This window comes from Seriola dumerili, unplaced genomic scaffold (genome assembly GCF_002260705.1).
Source record: "Seriola dumerili isolate Sdu_G_001 unplaced genomic scaffold, Sdu_1.0 BDQW01000088.1, whole genome shotgun sequence".
NCBI lineage: Eukaryota > Metazoa > Chordata > Actinopteri > Carangiformes > Carangidae > Seriola > Seriola dumerili.
This window is the reverse complement of record NW_019174343.1, coordinates 6,482,945-6,506,027: the sequence shown is the minus strand read 5'-3', so window position 1 is coordinate 6,506,027 and position 23,083 is coordinate 6,482,945. Positions and strand designations below refer to the sequence as shown.

Here is a 23,083-nt window from a genome sequence, read left to right as displayed (position 1 = left end):
CCCTGATCTTGCCAAACAAAATGCCAAGAGACCGGGAGTGACATTCAGCTCTGGGGTTTAAAAATACGAGCAATTTGAAAATGATTAGAGTCTTATTTTATTGTTGAGCGCCTGACACAAGAGAGGAAACCAGAACAATCAAGCCGACTGACTTTTTTTTTCTGCTGAATTTAGAAACACTAATTAGTTTTGCTCTCGTAAAGCCAACCTGAAAACGACCAATTATAAAGTGAAAATGAGATGTGCAGAGGAAACAAGAGCTTGTCATTTCCACACTTCAAGTCCCATATGCACAACTTTACTGTGATGACTTTTGCACACAGCCGAGATGATTGGCATGCCGCCTACTAAACTTGGTGTCACGTCCACACTCTGACCAGTTAATGGCACTTTACATCAAATAGCCTTTTGCTTAGTTAGAAGGAAGCTATTACAGATCTGTATGACCACATCAAACCCAGGCTGAGCAGCTTGGGCATGCAGATGTCCGAGGCACCAGGCTGGGGAGAGGATACAGCCCACCAGGCTGACCACAGCACCAGCTGGTTTCAGCTATAGACCTACCAGGGCCAAACTCTTACCCCCTCACAGGTGCCTTGTTCCTATGGATTTCATCTTTAAAGGGTACTGAAATAATTCCTCTGTATGTGTTATTGTTTCATACTAGTAGCAGGTTAGTGTGAACATTCATGTATTTACGTTTCACACACATGCAGCATATTTCACCTTAGTCATTAGAAATTAACATAAAACCAGTGGAAATTATCTGCAGGAATTTCACTGCTATTCCCCAAGCAAACAGTGGCAAGTGTTTCATCACTGTCGGGCTGAAGACGGATGGGCTGTCAGTGCCTTCCCCTGACCAAGATCCAGCTCCTGGGCTGGGAAGTGGCTAAAAAAGGCCAGGCCTACGCTTTCCAGGCCCGTGCCTTTTACTGGGAGTAATTCTCAGATGCCAGGTCGCTGCCAACGTCCTTGCAGCCAATGGCAGAGAGGCCAGTAAGTTCACATTAACTGCAGAGTGTAACTGCGCTGAACATCTGCTCATGAATGAGAGCGCTGCCCACTAACTCAGCGAGTTGAGGCCCACTGATGAAAAATTCAACGTTCTCCTCGCTGGCACGCTTGTTCTGCACTATTCTCCTGAGCCCCCAGAATTATATTAAGAGAATTTCAGCACGGCCTGGTGTATCTGAGAGAACAGCTGGCGCCGAAAAGAGATCTGCCGCTCAGCGAGAGCTCAGGGACTTCACACAAGATCTGCCTTCTCCTACACCATTTGTCCTTGAAGGAAAAAAAAAAATATTAGTGTTAAGCACCCAGGTAATAATAAGAAAGCAGAGGCTACATTTAGCTGATTACACCACCCATGTGTGCTACAGCGGACAGAGCATAACCAGTGAGGACATGAATCGATATGGACTGGAGAGAGAGGATAGAGGGGCAATTGTGACAATAAGTAGCTCCCTCAGGAGACTCGTTCACTACACCTCTCCTTTGTTTGGCTTGTTTAGCTCATTAGGTTGTTAACTAGGAAGGATCTGCCCCCAACCCCACAATATGGAATCAGTCTAATCAGAAACAGACGCAGTCTGTTCAGGGGGCGACTACATCAAAGCCTTTGGAAAGTATGAAGGCAGTCCCACAATCCTGTGCTTCAATTGCTGCAATTATGTGCCTCATAAGTTTATGAAATCACTGCAGAGGCAACATGGACAAAACATATTATTGACTATTAGCCAAGGAAAGATGCAATCAGAACATCATAACTAAAAGTATACAGTGACATGAACTAACAGTCTTTCCTCCGAACATGATGAAATTGTTTCTCAGTTTAAAAATGTTAAAGTTTAAGGAAGTGATGACTCCAGGCAAACACTAAGAATAAAAGATTACCACACTCAGTAATTTCACTTCTGTCTTTCTGTGAAATACAGTTAACAGATTTCTAAATGTCAGCACACAACCCAACCTGAGTGACTTTATGAAACTTTTATCTCGTTGTTTGTTTGATCTTAATCTCGGTTTCACAGTTTCTGACTTTTTCACCAAAATTAGACTGAATTTACTGAAGAACACCGCCTTTATCTGAGCTCCTGTGCCCCACATGTGGAGACAAGCAGCAGCGAATGAAGGTTTTTTGGCCTTTTATACAAAACACTGAATTATGTGGAAATCATGGCAACAGCCCAAAAAGGGATCTGTGAATATGATATTGCCACTGAAAACTGAGAGGATGTCTGGAGAGTAGCTCATTTAGCCGCTGACAAATGACAGCACTTTGTCTTCCTGACAAGATCCCTCCTTCATCAAATGTCCAACTTCACATGGAAATAGGAAATCACACATTATCACACTGACAAACAATTACAACCGTGTCATTAGCAGCAACCCTGGGCATGAAACCATTAACAAAACACAATGTTGCACACCACGCTAGCCATCAGAAGAAACACAGGATGTAGATGAAAAGGCACTGATAAATCAATCATGACACAAACAACCTGATGCTTATAGTTTGGGAAGGATCTAAATGTTGGGAATGAGGGGCGATAACGGTCCTTTGTTCCAACTAAATATATCACATAGTAATCTCTGGCAATCAAAAGTTTCTCATCTCTGAATAAAGATTTATGTCTGCATCGATGGCAGAACGGCGCTGGCCTCATATTAAAAGTCAACACTTTAGAGGAGTTTCTCTCCAAGTGACTTAATCAGATACGGAGCATTAGTATCTTTTTTAATACATCTGCCAGTGTCAGGCGGCAAATGAAAAAAGCTAGCCTCTGTAAATATGACTGCTTACTTCTAACACAAACATTGTTGACACCTAATGTAATTTCAGCGGGACATCCAAGTGAAAGCGCACCGGGGTAATATAATGCTCTTAATGAGAATTCCTTCCAGCTTGAGACCTTGGCGAGATAGCCATAATGCATGGCTTCTCTTTTTAATAAAATAATTGTTACAGTTATTAAAGATGAATCTCATCACAGTCGAGATGACAAAATAATTCATTACCAAAACCACGGCTTTAAATAGCTGCAAATTATGAAGCCCTGCCCCCACCCCTCCTCCCCCCACCCCTCTGAAAATACACTTCCAGATAAATGGGTTCGTTATTTCATATAAATATTAGATATATGCTGCCCTTGAAAGGAGGGAATTATTGCAACTGTCCATTAAGACGTTTGTAGACACACAATGCACCATGTAAGCCAACGATACAACAACAACTCTGCAATACTATGATTAATTTGATCCTATATCATTATATTACGACCCTTATTCTACCTTTAACTGATACAACTGTGGCTAAATCTTTTATTCTGTTTTCTCTGGATGGTTCAGATGGATGATTTACCTGTAGTGGCATTTTCAACTATTGCTACCGTTTACTGCTACTACTATCATAACTATTTTTTTTTTCTTTTAGGTATAAAATCATTACACCATATATGTACCTATCAATACTGTTATTATCTCCACTTACATACCTAATATATCATGATTACTGTACTTGCGTAGGTATATCTAGCACATACTACAAATATTATACCATGTTAAGGCTTAAACTTCCTGTTTCTTGTGTTTTAATGTTATTTAGGCTATAAAGTGGCACACATTATGGGTTAATTACCCATCACAAACTATCAGCTCTGAAAGCTGCGTCTTATTTTGCACGTAGTCGTCTGACGAACAATTCAAATTGATTATCTACAGTAACTAATCGATTCACCTACACCATATGGTAATAAAATGAGACTGATTTGCTACTGCCGACGTGATGTTGCTCATATTCCAGTTTGTCTTTTTTTGGGAAACCTGTGGGCGTTCCTCCTCGCAGCACCTCCATGTGTGTGCAACAGAGAAAGCGCTGAAACATATGTTTGCGCAAACTTCCACCAATCTCCCCGCCCCTTCCCGTTCACAGCTCTCTTCTGGCTTTATTTATGTATTCAAAAGAGATAATTTACAGTGATGGCATGGAAACTTCCCAGCATGCCTTTTAACCTGTCGTTTTTCACTCTCTCCGCAGCAGGATGTCCAGAGGAAATGCTTTATTAAGATCCTGCCGACATGAAGAGCTGCTGTGACTTACTGGTGCATTACTGTCTAAAAGGCAAAGTTATTTAGACCAATAAAAGGCTAATATATTGTTGGAGTGGAATTACACAGAAGTTATCTCTGCCTTAATAACATCACCGCAACCCCTGATGTTGTTTAGATCAATAAAGCCCATTAAAGTACAGACCTCAAGCACAGATAAGGCTGCATCACCAGAGCAAAAATACTGCTGGCTGGCATCTGAGAGAGCAGAGGTCTTTCTCTGGCAAACAAAAAGTGGCCAAAATGAGAAAAACACTTCAAACTCAATACCATAAAAACTTCAAATCTAATGAAGTCCGTTGTCTGCCTTATGGAGCCTTCTGGGCTTTTGGCAAAGCAGATAAACAAGTGGAACGATGCTAATGGATGGTAGATATTGGTCAGATGAAGCAAGGAAAAAATGAACCTGTGCTACCAGCCCTCAGCTTTAAACTGTTTCTTCTTTCAACACTTCCAACTAAAACCTCCGTGAATTCCAACCATAAAAAGCCCCTCTGGACATTTGTCTTCATCTTGGTCCACTGTTACATAAGAAACTGTGCCTTTTTTCATTATGATAATCTGGTGTCATGATGTCAGTTACTGACTCTGAGATGTTTAACTGGGGAAAAAAAGAGAAAATATACAAATGAGTGAAAGTAAACTACAAAACCAGAAAAAAACAGTCACACACAGTGGTAATGTCACCACACTAAAAAAATCCTAGTGTTGTGAATGTGGTTTCCCATCATGCTGTGCTCATTCTTTGCAGTGTCCAGCAGGTGATGCACTAAATCATCTGTGCAGCAACTGTCCATCAGCCCCCTGAGGTGTGATGACCACAGCCTGGCCACTCCCTCGAGGCTCCACCCCCCCACGTTATGATGACGACACATAAAGAAGAGAACTCAGGAGAGTGTTTGAATGTGTGTGTGTGTGTATGTGTGTGTGTGTGTGTGTGTGTGTGTGTGTGCGCGTGTGTGTGTGCGTGTGTGCACATTCGCATTTGGGAGTGCAGACAGCGTTCACGTGCACTTGTAAATTGCAGCACACAGAGACACCACAGTTCTCCACAGGAAACCACAGTTTTGACGATATCTAAGCAAGCGAAATGACAAACAAGATTTTTTTTTTTTTTTTCAAGAACAACGTGTCCCCTATGTTTTATACACTGTCAATAGGAAGTTTACAGACACCAAGCTACACAGGTGGGGGAACTACACTCAGATCAGAAACACTGTTAAAAAAAAAAAAAATGAAAAAGAAAAAGAAAAACAAAACAGAAAAAAGTGTCAGACCTTTCAAAGGGTTTGTGGCACCTTTTTGCACCCTCTCACCTAAGTGTGTATTTCAGCAGACCACTGTGGACACATGCTGTAACTTTAGCAATGGAGAACAGCACAAAGAGCCTCCCACAAATGCTGCCATCCCCTTTATTCTTTCTCTTCTTTAATGTTTGTGTTATGCTTCGCCACTCTTGCTGTCATCATCTAGCAGCTGTAGTCACTGTAACAAATTACTGATATCACCAACCAGGACATTTCATCAGCCAACAGGAGATTGTTATTACACTAACTTTACCCTGTTACAGTAAATGATAGCTCCACTTTTTACATAAAATAACATTTAAGGAGTTACAGCTTCTCTTTTTTATGAAGCATGACTGCATCCATGTTCATTTTCAGATGTACAGTTTTTCAGCAACAGAGGCAGATTATCAGTGTGACATTTATAATAAAAAAAAGCTGCTGAATTTAAAACCAAGCCAGGAATAATGCATGGGAGAGATGTTTAAGAGAATAAAAATAAGTATTCGTCAAACACAACATCTGAGTATGAGACCTTCAAAGGCCTTAGAAAGCTGTAGCCGTGAATGCAGAGACAGGAGAGAAGATTCCCGTGTGTGTCGATACACACACATACACAGGCCATGGTAATGATTGTGAACAATATCTCTGCAAAATGATCAACCCTGACAATGTAATATGACCCAACAATAAATACACTGTAGACAAAAAAAAAAAAAGAGAGAAGAAAGAGGAGGAATAAAAAGCACACAAGAGAGAGGGACAATCTTCTAGCAGCTCCAAGTGAAAGCATAAATAAAGTGTGGCACATCTTTTACCTTCTTCAATTATCTGCCTTTTGACATGCAAGCTGAGCACAGTGTAATTAACATCTCAGGAGATAATGGGGTCGCTACTCACTGATCAATCTCACACATATATTATCTGCCTTTTACCAATCCAACCTCCTGTTATTGTAGGAAGAAGAAAAAAATACCGCAACAGATTTCTTTTTTTGGGTGGGGGCATTTAATAAAACTCTTGTAATAGGCCTAATGACTCATCCAATTGAGCTCATCTTCCAAAACATCAATTAGGCTAAGACCCAGCTTACACTCACAGAGAGCATTGTCCATCATGGTAAATAACAAATCTTTCCCGATCCATGCGAGATGTAACCGTGTTGTCATTATCAATTACTGACTGTATGTTCTTTAAGAGTGCTGCCTCAGTGCCTTTAGCAGTAACAGGTGTTGGAGCCGGAGTCTCTGACCTGGTAAAAAATATTTCACAATACAACCTGGACTTTATTTGACTTCTCAGCTTTGGCTAAATTCACTTGTTTTTGAACGTGATTAGTTCGGCTTTTGAATGGAAAAAAGCTTTGAGCTACATACTTAACTTGTTACAACTGAAGATGTGTCTCTTTCAACTAATATAAATATTACAGATGCACTCAAATCTTTTTCCAGCTCAAAATACAAATACTATTCATACTGATTATAAGAGCATAAGAATTTAATGTAAAACTGAAAAATATTTCTAATCAAATCATTGGTCTAAAGTTTTATATACAAGAGATCCTGTGTGATGATGATGTGTTCTACTGGACATGCCCTCAACCCATTCATGAAACCTCTGTTACAGATATCCCTCGACTGTCACCTCTTACAGAAACTCAAGTAAACACATACACAATAATATACAGAATTGCATTATACTTTTTGACTAGTTAATCTCTATAGAAAAATAATTAAAATGTCCTCCAAAAAGTCGTTTAAGTACAATTGGTGTTCTCACCTTTAAAGTTACTGACAATATTTACAAAACTAATGGTGATAAGTGACAGAAAGCAAAGACCAACACACTGTTTGCCCCTCAGGTTATTTGCCAGAATAACTTTGAGCAAACTTACAGATCAGCTCTGTGATTTATGTCGCTGTGCTTATGCGTTCCTCCTTCCCCAGCGTTTTATTTCTCCCTCTTCTAAAACTAAGTTCTCAGACCTGGTGGCACACAATGGTGGCCACACAGGCCACAGGTATGGCCCCCAGATTAACATACAGTAGATAGGACCCTGAATGCACTGATATGATCAATGACTGAATACACACAAGTAGAACAGGCTCACTTCCTCTTTAAGGGACTGAGCTGACAAAAGTGTGTAATAGCTGTGTCCCTGTAATGACAACTGCTGCTTAAATTGCATCAATCACAAATCTGTTAATAGTACCTCATCTATTAGAATGTGGTGTTAAACCTCAAGACTGAGCGTAGCACTTGTTATTATTTGCTAATGCTACTAGCCTGCTACGCCTGACATTTAAGCCCCACAGAAATTCTCCATTATTGTTGTATTTATCACTCTGTCATTCAAAATAAAGAGTTTAATGTAAAGGAAGTAGTAGGCTTTTGTTGTGAAAAAACTCATAGAGTGTTAACTATGCAAGCAGAGCCAGCTAGTGTTATTAAAACTTGACTCAATTAAAAGGTAGTCAAAAAATAGATGTTTGAAACAGTGCAAAGACAATACAGGTGCCATCTTAACAATAACTGTCAAATTAAATAGACATTTAAAAAAAAGAAAAAAGTTCTCCCATCCCCCACTGTACCTAACAAATTTGTAGTGAAAACACTGCTGGTTTTCTTCTTGACTAAACAGATACCATCTAATCCAGGAGAAACTGTGTACACTGTCTCTGAAGGTCACAAGCTTTGAAAAAGACATGAAAATACAATGGGCCAAAAAAAGAAGTGAATATAAGACAATAACTGCTGTTGCCGCTGTGGGGAGTGTTATAAGCTGCACTTTGAGTGTATGATTAACTCAACGCTGCCCGGACACGTGGGGGCTGTTTTACAATTTAGGCTTTAACAGATGTGCTTTTTATGTGGCAGGTTCTCCAGAGTTTAGATGCCGCTGTCCACATAGATGAGGCCGTAAGGCAGGTCATAAAACCTGCCTTTGAAACTTTGGGTGGATTAATGCTGACATGACAGCCAGTGAGCAGAGATCAGAACGGCTCACCTTTTCAGCGCACTCACATGCTTAGCGCTCGATATCTCTCCAGATGAAAGAAAAGCCGGGGATGGCAGGAGTTGGCCAGGTAAAAAATCTTGTGCCTGCTACATGTTCAGTTTCATCTCACTAATAAAGTCCAAATTTTCTGGACATTTCCTCTTGGGTGGTAAGAAATAATGCTGCACATGCTTGCATCTTTAAAATGAGTAGTTTATCGTCACGTGAATACTGCATTGTAGGGTGACGACAAAGGTAATTGTACTGCAACCAGCGTACGGTGTAATTATTGGGATTTACACACCTTCAACTCCCCCCTAATCCCTGCTTTACAAGGTGGAATTCCTGGCAGGTTACACACACTCTCTCTTTGGGACTGTCTTAAAACACACACACTTTTCTCACACGCACATCATCTCTCATTGTCTCTACTTCAAACATAGATCTATGTATGCACACGCACACTGTTTCCTTTTTATGTAACACCTAAAGACAAATCTTTATCACACAATGCAATGTTAATGCTTCACACTCCTTTCTGGTACCACCTCCTGGGCCAGGCAGGAAGGCATGCTGAGCGAGCACTCTGCTGCCTGTGTCCAGACCTGGCCTCTTACACAATACAGGCTGCCTGGCCCTGTAGCAGGCCAGCCCCTCCTCCCCAATAACCCACTTCCCATTCTTGATCAAACCTGGGGATTGTAGTGTGAGGGTGGAGATGAGAAAGATGGGAGGAGGTGTATATGTGTGTATGTGTGTGTGTGTGTGTGTGTGTGTGTGTGTGTGTGTGTGTGTGTGTGTGTGTGGGGGGGGGGGGGGGCACATCCTGCGTGAAACCGCATCCTGAACAAGCATCGCTGCATCTCACTGTAAATAAATACTCTCTCCTCCGCGTAGCTTCCGTCAACTGTCACCGCCTTGGCTCCCAATCACCTTCAAGTCCAAACAGGAAAGTGCAGGGAGGCAAGGGAGATGGCAGATATGAGCTTTAATTTGCTTCTCGCTGCACTTTAGCCCGGGTGCACACTGCTTCCTATTCTCCTGCTCTGACCAGCTGCCCCGGCTTCGTTCCAGACCCTGAGTCCTTCCTGTCACCTTTCATTACCACATTATCCAGGAGGAGGCTCCCTGTGCAGCCGGGAAATCACCATTTGGTGGTACTCCCCTTCTGTTTATGTAGTATTGTGCGAGACATTCAAAGCCACGCGCAACATCCTCAGAGGAGCGCTGCTGCCTTGTTACCTGCTAATCCCCTGTGCATTATCACAGGAGATGTAGCTGAACAACAGAGCATGACGAAGGCAACAACTGAGACATGACAAGCTCTCAAGTCCATAAATTGCTTTGTGTTGCAAGACTCTCATCAGACTGGCTCGGAGTGTATTTGATTAAGGCCTGCTTGTTGTGACGACAAACCAACCTGAGTATTATATAACAAAACGTTTCTGCTAATAGACAAAACCAGGAACAGAAACAACCATTCAGTGAAGGGAATTTATACAGCAGCACCTCCATTGCAACTTTTCCTTTAAGAGTGAGAGCATCCAGGCCCACAGCTCTCCAGCATTTCTTGCATTGTTTTATTACACTTGAATGAGTTGAGCTGAAAACTGAATGCAGCTGCTGACTGCAGAGCATTTAGTGTTTGGCCTGGGCTCAGCTTTGCCCACCAGGTTTGAAAAATCATCCAGTAACTGATCTGTCAAAAGAATAAGACACTCAGATCTGCTATAAGCCACATCTACATGCTTTCTGTATGCATGCTTGTTTGTTCATTCATCATGATCATTGAAATCAAAATATAAATTTGCATATTTTACATTTTTATATAATTCAGGGCCCTGAAGAGGGTGATAAATATTTTATAAAATTGCCAATTAAATCAACAAATTCCTTCCTGGCAAAATATTAGTCGACTGGAGGAACAGAGGAACATACAAAACATCCATACACACGACCTTTGTTAAAGCAGCAGCAATATTTAATTCTAAGCAGTTTGCTGCTTTAACAGTGATGACATTCTTTGGGCAAAGGATGCAATGTGAGAGTGCTTTTATTCAAAACTATAAAAACAATAATCTGGGGGAAAAAAGACTATAAGCTAAATTAGTCTGGCAGTTAAACATTTTGTATACAACAAAAAGTAAAGGGTTAGTAAAATAACTCCTCACTGTTTGAAACGGGGAGATAATAGCTATTATTATTTTCCAGCCAAATTGGCAGTGAAGATCAGCACTTCATGCAAACTCATTCATGGGAATGTTTTGCAGAAAAAGAATTTTTAAAAAAAGCACAGAGCAACTGACAGATGTAAAGCCAAAGATTTAGTGCCATCTGTCCGTAGTCTTGCAGTTTACATCTCTTCAGAAATCAGCTGATTGTGACTAAGAGAGTTAATGATATATGGGGCCTCTCTCTCTCTCTGTCTTCAGAGCGCCAGTAGTGTTAAACGAGTCACATTCCACATAGCTGTTACATTTGTGCAAAGCTGTGCCATCTTGTTCAGATGGTTACAGGCATCCTCCTCTTTACCCGAGGAGAGGACTCACTGGCCAGACACATTACTTTAAAGGGCAGCATCTCACTCAGCACGTCTTAACCTGCCCAGGGGCGAGTGTGTGTGTCTGCGAGTTTGGGTGTGTTTGTGTTTTATCCTCAGGACCCCCGATTGTTGTTCATTTCCTGTGCAAAGACAAAATAACCACATAAAGGCCAAAATGTGCTCTTCCCTGGCCTTCACCCACATCACCGCACTTTTCCGCACAAGTGGCTAACCACAGATAATTATACAATTAAAACAATTTTCCGCATCTATCTGTCAGACTGATCTAATTCACCATTCGAATGACACTAATGGAGTAAGCCTCTTTCTCTCTCCTTCCCCGAGCAAAGCCTTTTTCTCTGTATCACACAACGCCACAAAGCCATCTGCAAAACAGAGGAAAACAGAGAGAGCCAAGAGGAATAGCTTTGTATTTGTCAAGCAGGATGTTAGTCAATAAAGTTAAGACCCAGCAGTTTTCACAGAGCAGCGAGGAAATGGGGAGGTTCATTTGATTGTTGGTTCATATTAACCCTTGGCTGCAGAAAAAAGAAGAAACAGAGTGACCCTCTTATTTTCTGAGACAACGCTCCCTTCAACCAACAGTGACATTAATAATTCATCATGACAAAAGACATTACCAGGGAAAGTGAACATGAAAAAAAAGAGTCCAACGTGACAGAAAAATACTCACATTAAAGCAGGGTTCAGACATTCGGCAGCAGCATTTGGAAAATAAAGTGTGATCTTTCATTCTTTAAATGAACTGGAACATACATTTCCATTTAATATTCATGTTGAATATCATGTCCAGTGGCTAAACTGCAGAGGGACTCAGACTGTGCCATTTAGACAGACCCACACAGGGTGTGAGCAACACAGGGAGGATTAAGCCAAACCTTGATCTGGATATCCTGCACCTCCGTCCACCCAGTGTGGCCGAGGAACACAGATAGGAACTACTCCTACACAAGTTCAAGGGAAATGCTTGCATGGCGTGGCTCTGTCCCTCCCAACCAGCTCCACCAAGTACAATGGCAGCAGAGAGTTTTATGTTTATGAGCTATCCTGATGGGGATACACATATCCATTAGATGTGAGTCTGCCTATAGAGGGGTCTGGTATTAACCCACAAGCAAGTGCCCCATCAGCAGAGAGGAAAAAGCTGCCTTTTATGGCAACAGATCACAGACTCAAGCCATTGGCCACAAAGCCCACAAATGAGGCGTTAAGTGTAGTGGCAGGGCAGCAGAGAAAGAGGAGCAGAGATATGACCCTCTTCTCATCCATGCATGAATCTGCCCTCTGCCTTGCTTTCTTCCTCTCTGCCTTGTGCTCTACCACTCCCCCATAAAGAAAAAAAAATTATCAACGCATGTTTAACAGCCCAACAACACTCACTACAAAATAACAACTGTCACCTGCAGCAGAATTCATTAAAGCTCTGGTAACATTGCTGCCTGGTAATGTAATTTTTTTAACCAAATATTAATTCTTATACAATATTTGGAGAGATTCCTAATGGACGTTTTCTGTAATTAATTGCCAGATAGAGGCAGGGCTAGTGCGGCAAAGTTAAAAAAACACAACCTGACATGGAGATTGGGAAAGAGAGTGCGGCGATGGGCCTGCTGGGACGGTTTCATCATCACGCCTGACCCCCCCTGCTGCTGGGAATGGCAGGAGATGGGGGAAGCGGGGAGGAGATAGACTCCTCTTCACAGTCAGAGATTTAATTGCACGCAGATTCCATTACCTCTGCACAAATGTCACATTCTCTTCTGATCAGGGGGCACGGCAGCCACTGGCAGCATGGCTGGCAAGCAGCCAGACTATAGTGCAGAAAGTGTTCAGCCAATCAGGGCTCCCAGGGCAGACAGAGGTGAGCAGAGGGACAAAAAGACTACAGTACGCCAAAGATATTAAAAAACAAAGGAGAGTCATGAACACACAGCAGCTGACAGTGCAACATTCAGCCAGAGGGCAATATGCTGTATGAACGGTTGTCAAATATTTAATTGATTTCAGCCGTGAAATTTACTTTATTATCATTATTATCATTATAATTAGTAGTAGTAGTAGAAGTAGTAGTACATTTCAGATGGCTAATATTGGTGTACTAATTATCATGTTCATATATTTATAAAACCAAATTCTAACGACATGAATGAATGATGCAGACAAATGACCTTGGAGTTTAACCTGAAAATACCCTTCCCTTGCCATACTGTATTAATAGTATACTAAAAAAAGATGCAAAGACTAATAAGGACCCTCTTTGCATGTTACATTCATAACAGAAACACTCATCCCACACCCTGAGGACAAAGGTCTTTAAGTGTTCTGGATAATCCTTTTTATATCAACATGACTTGAAAAAGTTAAATTTTCCATTTTAATCATAGCCCACTACGGCTGCAACTAACAGTTATTTTATTAATGTATTGATTAATTGATTATAATATATAGTTTGCTATTACTATTCTGTGTATCGACCGATTGACAATTATAAAAAAAGGTCATCTTAAAACACTGTAAAGAGGTTAAAGTATTAGCTAGAAACCAGCACATGAAATTACAAATGTTGCCTAAAAATACGACAGTAGCTACAGAAAGTAACATCACTTCTGTATTATTTGTGTTGTGAAAAAAGACAGAGTGGTTCATATTTCTAATCATTACCTCATTTTCAGACAGGTACTCTAGTTAGCAGCTAGCTGGAGTAGTTAAAATGAATCTTTGTCAGGATTTTCTATTCAAATTAAGAATATTGTATCATTGTTTTAGGCTAACTCATTTAAAAGCTCTGAATCAGGACCTCCAGGACTGGGGGCTGTGAAGTAGCCCGATTGGCTCTGCTGATATTAAACTGGGATAACAGCCATGTGCAAGAGCACATGAAATCACTGGCAAAAATTTGACATGTCAGCAACAATTCAGGGGCCTGGAACCAGTCTACGCAAATAACAAGTAGTTTTATTTATACAAAATAATTGCAATATTTGGTCAATATATTTTCTATTCTGTGCTATTTTACTATTTGTGTCTTTCTCATTCATACACATGCTCACTAAACAGCTGAAGAATAAAACTGATGAAAAGCTCAGAATAAATCTGTTTGGATCTGCTTCAAACTAGTTATGGTCTGATATACATACGCCTAGTAGTCAAATCTAACAGTGTTTTGGAGTCATTTCACAGACTTACAGCACATACATTACATTACTGTATGAAATAAGAGAAGGGTTGGTGGGAGGATTGCCACATACCCTGATCACTGGTGCAGGACAGATTGGCACTCCATTCCTCCAATCAGAATTCAGCTCACACTCTTGAGGGCAGGATCACGGGGGTTTCAGAGAGGACACAAACAGGGAGAGAGCGAAAGAGAGAGAGAGAGAGAGAGAGAGAGACAGTGAGAGAGAGAGGGAGAGAGAGAGAGAGAGAGAGAGAGAGAGAGAGAGAGAGAGAGAGACAGAGAGGGGGAGAGGGAGAGAGAGAGAGAGAGAGAGAGAGAGAGAGAGAGAGAGAGAGAGAGAGAGAGAAAGAGAGAAGGAAGGAAGGGGAAAGATACAACGATTACAAACAGGAAGTGAAAGGTGGGGAAAGCCCCTGTCCACTGAGCCCACATGTACAGAAATGACATAAGAACTGGCAAAGTAAACGTGATCGTCGTCAGCCACAAGTATTTGATTCGTTATGACACACCGATTCCTGTTGGCATCTCCTGGCCTACATGCATATCAAGTTATCTCCTTTTCATATCTGAACATGCAGATAAGCAACTACGACAGAAACAAAATGTAAAAATATTAGCAAAACTGTTTGCATCACAGTAACCGGCCTCTGCGGTTCATTTCTCACCTTAACACATGAACAGTCATAAAGTTGCCCTTTATTAACCTGTGACAGCCCACATAAAAACACGCTGCAATCATTTCAGATGGCTGCATGTGATGTCAATCATAGACAGAAAATGAACAGAATAATAGCTGAATTGCATTAAAACAATTGAATACTACAGACTACAGTATTTACAATTTGTATTTTTTTTCTACTTAAAGTTCCTCAATAAGAAAAATGCAAAAACATGAGAGTAATCACCGTCATGTAAAATATGAAAATGAAATTGCTACCATGCTAACAATATAAATGTGATGCGAGGAGAGACTTAAGCACTGTAACAGGCTGCAAAGCCAAACCAACGAAAATCTGACAAGTGTGTTTGCTCTGGAGAATGCATTTACATTAACAGTGACCTGCCAGCCCTGCAGTTGTCTCCACCTTAGTAATAAAACAAATATTTAGAATATTACATGGTTTTTTCTTTACATAAATGATGAATGACTAGTACCATTACAAAAACATCAGAAACAAGGACGGACATTTTGTTTATTCAAAAACCTGGCGTTAAGCTCAAAAGCATTCATCTGTAGCCAGATAAACAAGTGGAAAGATGCTAATGACTTCCACATACGGTTCAGATCATGCAAATGAGGCAGCAGAATGGATGGCTTCTGGTTTTGTCCCTGTCACAGAAGTCATGGCTGCATGTGTGGCTTGTTGCCCCATGATATATGTGTGTACGACTTTGCTGTTTAATGTGGCTGTGTCTCCCGCAGCAGAGCAAAGCAATTCAGCTCCCAGTTAATTGGCCTGCTCCATGTGAAAGCGTGTCAAAAACCAAATCTATAACTCTGTTTCTGTGTGTAGCGGTGTAGCTCTCCAAACCAGACACAACAAACCGTAGCCCCCAATGTCCCAACTCCTCATAATTCAGCAGTGTGGAATTCAACTAACCCCATTAGTGCAGCCGTTGTTTCCACAGCCTGTCCACATTCCTGGGCCTACCATCGGCCCCAGATAAGACCCTTCTGATTACTCGGTTGCATGCCTGTCATTACTCCCAAAAATATGTTGATCCCACAAGACAACCCCCCCTCCCCTCCCCATGGATTTATGGCTGCACTATTCTATCTCCATGCCCCTCAAAAGGAGCTTGCTTTTAAAGGTCCCCTCACTTTGGGATCAGCGACAGAGGGCACTCAGTGTCTTCAGCCAAGCTTGCTGCCATGTCTCCAACATACATCTTACTCACGCTTTATAAAAACTGCTTGATGAGAAGATTCAGAAGAGATGGGATTTATGTGCGGTCTCACAAAAGGGATGTTAAAATAGCATGGGAGTGCATATACTTAAGAGGTAGCTCCGATTTTGGCTCTTTATTGCAAATTAATGAGAACTAATGAAAAAGTGGTTACGTTTTATGGTGTAGTCTGTCCATAAAAGAGACTAAACAACCAAACACTTAAAGATATACTGCATGCTAAGACGCCAACATTAAAGTTCAAAATTTTCACCTCCAGCAGTAAAGCGTTCTCACTTTGTGGCCTTTTGCATGCCAGCTGCTCAACACTCAGCTCACTCCTACTCTAGAAACATGTGGTTGTAATCCCCCTTTTCACTCAAATTACAAACTATGTCAGTTTCTGAAGAAAAACTCCACTTTGAGCCACTTTGCAGCATGTGTGTTAATTGACACTCATTTGTGAGTTTCCAGGCAATCTAGACAGGTATTTGAAGCTGTCCGTCCTTGTTGAGGAGTATGAGTGGGATCAGAAATTAGCATGCAGCAGGTGCTATATGATGGTTTATGGTAGAAAAATGAACATGGGTCACCTGCTGCACGTTTGATAACTAACACACAAAAAACATATAAAATGTTTGTTTCATATCGTCTTTGTTGTTTGCTACTCTCGGCTTCATCCCCCCTGATGAACATAAACTCCCTGAATGATAGTCACTCAGATCCAAACAATGGCTCTGTCATCAATAAGGCTGCTGGAAGTCTAACTATATATTATACGTGAGTGAGTTTTTTCAGCAATTTTAGATGCAAACTAAAATAATCACCTTGACCTTTTACTCACCTTCAACACCTAACCCACATTTATATGCATACGTATGTGTTTTGGACTGAGTGCATTCACAAGCTACAAGTATATGCTGTTGTACGACCTTTGCTCATTTTTACATTACTATCCTCATTCATAAATACATTTCTGCAGCACCATTATTCTCTCTTAGCATCTCATATTCTATCAGTTTGTGTTGCCAAGGCTGTTTCATAGGAGACAGGAGCCAAAGCCAAATCTGGAAGAGCAATCTCTGTGCCCCTCTGAGAATTTTGGCACTCGTCTCTATGATATCTAGAGCTAAGTAGCCCTTCATTGCATGGGCATCAATACTTAACATATACAGTATGCATGATGCCTTAAATCTATGTTGTGGTGTGATGTTATATTACACCAGGAATAACAATAAGGAACTTGTGTAACCTGTTCGAATTCATCAAAACGAGGGAGATCTGAGAGTGAAAAAGGCGCAGGGCACAATAAGCCACACATAAACAAGAAATGAGATGGATCTCCAGTGTAGCCCACCTCACACTCACTCAAGCCAGGTATCATAGAGACTACGACTGTGCTGGGGGACACTGGTGCTGTATCAGATCAATGGCTTGACCCATTAAGTCACACCACTCCCAGTACCTCATCTAATAAGAGCCGGTCTTTGGGAACACCCCGAGCTGACCCATACTGCTGAGGACAATTACAAGAGAGTGGTCTTTCAGGGCCGACGCCCACTTGACCCGGTAGCGTATAGACACGGAGGAGATCCACATGATTTAAACTCCTTCCCAAGACGTGCTGACAAGGTTAGAGGGTCAACGCAGACATTAACAGGTCAGTGTGTGGCCCACTTGGGAACAATTACTCCCAGTCACAGCTAAGTGGACACTTGATTGAACACGAGGGAGGCAGGACACACTTCCCACAGATAACAATCCCCAGAGCCATTTAGGATAAAAAGCCCTTGTGATACAGCCTTTATGGGCAAAATTCATCTTCCTTTTCCCTTTTAAAAGAATGTGAGAGTGTGATAGAGAGCCATTCTCTGTAAGAGATGAGTCTCTCAAAGCATTACCATTTTCTAGCAATACTAATAGCTGCTTATGACACAGAAACAATTACAAGGTGACTGGGAGAAAAAGCTAAACAATGGGATGAGCTGTAAAGATTTCATTTTTCATTCATGGAAAAAAAACATATTTCAAAAAAGAAAAAGTAAAGTCTCGCAACAGACTTTGACAGAACTCTCATATTTTACTATCAACTTCAAAACAACAGCAGCGAAACTGGAGCCAAAGTAAAAGACCTCTCCCATCTCTAATTAACTGTGTGGGTGCTGCAGTTTTTTTTTGTGCTGTTCAACCTTTAACCTACTGACAGTTTGACCCCTCTCCCACCACATGACTAAAACTTTGCCTCGGACATCTGGTGTCATGCATACAACACAGCAAAAAACACGCTCCCCACCTCTGAGTTGTTTCATGTCACAACTCAACAACAAATAGTTTGTGTTTCATCATAATGTGTGGGTTTAACATATTCTGTAGAGGAGGAAAAAAAGCTAAACAGATGTTGATGGTAGCTACTGCAGATAAAAAAGCAAACTTAGTAATGTGCATCTCTGTGTAAAATGGTCACTCTTGTCCTATAGTCTCTTCGTACACAAATAGGGCTTATCGATTCGCGAACACATTTCCCCAGCATTTGCATAAGCTGTGTGTTGTTTGTGGTATTGTTTCTTTTTTTTCTGGGTCTTTGTTTATTTATTTCTCTGCGTTAGAAAATCAGTTCCACATTGTCCCTCGATCTGCAGCGGTGGCTGGTGCTGCAGCTGTTGGTTGTTAGTGGCTGGAGATGACACAGTTCACCACTTCTCCGAGAGACAGCCAGCCCAAAGACTAGCACAGCTGCAGAGCAGGAGGGAGACTGCAAAAAGCATGGAGAGAAGGAGGCACTGGTCATCATTCTCCCTGCTCCCTCTCTCCTTTCTGAGGAGCCGAGAAGCCCAACACATTAGCAGAGGAAAAAAAAACAGACTCAGAGAATATCTCTCCCCTGTCTCTCTTTCCCACCCTCCTCATTAACGGGGTCTTTTCCAATTCATTTAGGACCCCTGAGATACAACCTTCCCAAAGAATTCAGCAAAGTGATACAACATTAACCCATTTGCACATGCAGAGTGCAAAAGCAACAGGATCACCAGCTGACCCACTGGTTGTTGTGGCAGTCAGCTTTATTCCCCAGGACCGTTTTGTAACCAAGTGGGCATCATGTGAATACCATCTGGGTACCACTTATTTAAAGCTGGCAGAAGTCCCGTGGCAGCAAGCCTGGCAATGAGGAGAAGGGAATAAATTGCATCATTTACTTAACATGCATTTACCGTTGTGCCCGTTAAAAGCCCATGACTAAATAATTTGTTTTTTGCTGGTGCCAGTTTCTGCTGTCAGCCAATTCACATTGTATGTGCGACAAACAGAGCGACTGTCAAAGGGCTGATAAAGAAGGTATCGAGATGTTAACCGCATGAAATCGCATTTACCACCAAGTATATTAACAGCCCTCAATCCATTTACACCAAAGAAATCTCCCAGCGCGTTGTGCACTGCACAGAACCCATAAACAGACAATAAACACATTGTAATTATAATGCCAACTCTTTAATTACGTGCGTCATTTGGGGATGGTCGAGCTCACTAATTGTCAGAGTGATGTGAGAGGATTGGGGGAAGCAAGAAGGAGATCAAGCCTCGGGCCCAATGAGAACCATATTCCCCACTCTCCAAGCGTGTTAGAAGGCAGAAAATTCAATTGGCATGGTTCCAAAGAAGAACAGTCCAAACAGCCTTAATCAGCAGGGACAAACTCCATGCAAATCATTTACATTAGTACAAGTGAAGAGAGTGGAAAAATATCTAAGGTTTCACTCCCAGAACATGAAAGCTCAGAAAATCTTTGCCTCTTTGTAACCTCACTGCCAGGTGTCCTTGTGAAAAAATGGTTAGTTTCAGTTGCCACTAACCAAATCTTACACTGTCTGAAGAGGCATTGAGGGAAAAAGGCACCAACATTCCTTTGTTATCTGTAGATAGAATGGGATGGATATTAAATTTGTTTTTGCCAGTATTACTTCAAGGCAATTGTTAGGCAAAATGTAAGGCCCGGTGGCTGAACTTATAGGCAGGGATCATATCACGGGGGGCACATGCATGCAGCACACTCTCAATGACAGGCACACACTCAGGGCCGGTAAAGAGACCAGAAGCTGGGCGTTTCGACATAGCATTTTAACCAAAACATGTTGCTGGTGAACTTCCGAACCATTCTATCTACGTTTCCAACCGAGCCACCACAATTCCCCGATGCTCAGGCCTGGCAGGGGGTCAGCTAAGGCCCAGCCGTACGCTGTTCATGGAATACACTGGTGGAAACTGTGCACAGAAAAGTTGCCCTTTGACCTTTTGGATAAAAAATGTTATCACTTCATCATTTTATTCTATTAGACATTTGTGTTAGATTGCGTCATAATTAGTGTATGTATTCTTGAGTTATGGCCAAAAATGTGTTTTGTGAGGTCACAGTAACCTTGACCCTTGACCTTTGACCACCAAAATCTAATCAGTTCATCCTTGAGTTCAAGTGAAGGTTTGTGCTGAATTTTAAACTCCCTCAAGGTGTTCCTTAAATATCGCGTTCACAAGAATGGGACAGGTGTATAGACAACCTGAAAACTCTCTGCTCACTCCTGTTGCCACCCTGGAAACATAACGTCTCACAGTGGTTTTTCTACATAGATGTCACGTGACCAAACATCACTGTTTGAAAAGGACATTCTGTATTCTCCCTGCTGACTCTCATCAGCCCACTTTGGCTTACATTGATAAGCAGACAAATTATATATTATTTATGTTATGTTATGATACATTATTTTATGAGGTACGTCTGTGAATACTCACAAAAACACTCTCTGCGATATAGCTGGACACCCTTCTTCTTCTCTCTTCTGCACTGTGGTATTGCTACCTCAAAGCCCAAACACGCCAGAGTTAGCATATTAAGCTATATACTAAGTTGCAACAATAGTTTCGAGCACAATGAGCATTAGGAGTGGGTGATATGGATTTTGGTGGGAAATCTATTGTGAAACGGTTCATGAATAACGATGGCCTGTGACACTCAGAGAAAGCTTGGGCCAATGATATGGAAAAACCTCTGATGGTCGACAAATTTATACAATCTCACAGTAATCAACACTGTGGATTATGCTGCAGGAGTTGTCTGAAATGTTTCTTTGGATGCTTTATTCTGCCCCTCTGGGTCACCATTGGAATCTATTGTAACTGTTGTCAAATCCAAGATCAGCACAGCTGCTGTTCTCCATCACCGAATACTTTTCAGAGCCACAGTGTAATTCAGTGGGGTTAGTAATGGATGGCACCTTCCTTAGAAGTGCCTGACCACATGTAAAAACAAACTACAATGTTCTATTCTCTATAATCTATTATCTTTGGCCATTTTGAACATGAACAGACACTTCCTATGAACAACAAACTGACTAAATGTGCGTCCTTTAGCAATGCGAAACAATTGTGATAGGACAGCTCACAGTAAACCAACATCATGCATGCTTATCTCGTACAAGTTAATTCTATACATATTAACTTTTAGATCCACCTGTTGCTGATAAAACCCAGGTAATGTATGTCAGCAACAGTATTGTCTGTTTATGCAAGAACTTATTTTCCCAAGGTTGATCACATGATCAGGAATATTGTTGCTTATTTGTGGATCAGAGTCCAAATAAGGCGCGAATGGCCTTGGATGGCCTCCAGTATTAGGATATACAGTATATGGCAGTCAATGTGGTGGACAAAGATCACTGAGTGAATTATTGAAACTGCCATAAATACAGTACACCCTGAAAACATGTTGTGAGATGACTTTTCTTAGATGAATCATCAGCCAAGCAATGAGAAATGTCAGTTAGGCAATGAGAAACCGTCTCCGCCATTGTTTACATATTGACTGGCACTATGTGGTCGGCCCTGATGAGAACAACACACAGCCTCCAATAGCATGATCTCACTTGGTGGAAAAAGAGCTGTCACTGGTAGGAGGGTGTGGCATTGCAATCAATGAAGGTGGAGAAAGAAACACAAACAAAACAAATCTATTATTGGTCCCACGGTATGAAATCACACATTAGCTAAGCTGGTTCTGAAACAGTCAATCCTGCACCAGTTACTCTACAATTTACTGCTCAAATTGTTCTCACCTCTGCTTTTTTTCCATTCCTCTGTCTATGTGAGGTTCAACTCAACACTTCACGGTGCCCCGCAAGGTCTTTTGCACAGCACTGCTATTGATAAAAGAGATCAGAGCGACTGAGAGAGAGAGAAAGAGTGCATGAAGGATACAGAGTTTTCATCTACTATCCATCTCCTATTCTAATGCAGCCATTATGCTCTAAAAAGAGACTGCTCATCTATTCATTTTATGAGGCATTTGAAAAAAGATGACACTGCAAGAGGGTTGGGCGGAGTGATTAAAATTCTTTGAATTAGCCCTTCAATCACTGCATACAATTGTGTATAAAGTACACAGAAATGCACTCAAAAGCCTGGCCCAACTCCTCTCTGTAGCAGGATATGAAAAGATTGATTTACTCATTTCTCACTGCAAGTTGTTTTCAACGCGAGGAATTGATTGGTCAACACATTAAAAGCTTGTACATCATACACTCCATATACGCAACATGAAAAAGCTTTTAGAAAAATATCCAATAACTCAGAACAGCTGATTGCTCAAACCACACCATACTTACAGCATTAACAACAGGTGTAGTAAATTTTCAACACAAGGCTGTAAACAGTAAACAGCAAGTGGCTAACGGTAGCAAGCTGGGAGGAAAGCAACTCTGGAACATGATGTGCATGAGGCCCTTTGATGTCACCTGTCAGCGTCACTCTCTTACTCCTAGATTTCTCTACAAGTAGACCATGTTCATGTTGCAGGAAAACACTGGAATACTGTGAAGTATATTTAAAATAATAAATAGGTAAAATGAAAGACACTGAGTTACAAAGACACTTATACTTAAATATTGCGATTAAAAATAATTTCAGCTATAACAAGAATTCATATTCTAAAATTTGCCAACCATAAATAGGAGAATAATTAGAACGTGGGTCCTGGGTTTATTCACAAACCCGTGTATGAGCCATACATAAGCCAC

General features: G+C 41.3%; 1 protein-coding gene across 1 annotated transcript in view; it reads right to left on the bottom strand.

Annotated features, from left to right (window-relative positions):
• The window catches only part of foxp1 (forkhead box P1), a 147,048-nt gene that overhangs the window by 114,534 nt on the left and 9,431 nt on the right, over positions 1-23,083 (bottom strand). Inside the window, exon 3 of the mRNA XM_022744896.1 lies at positions 14,206-14,267. The gene's annotated coding sequence lies outside the window, so the exon portion shown is untranslated. The remainder of the gene's footprint in view (positions 1-14,205; positions 14,268-23,083) is intronic.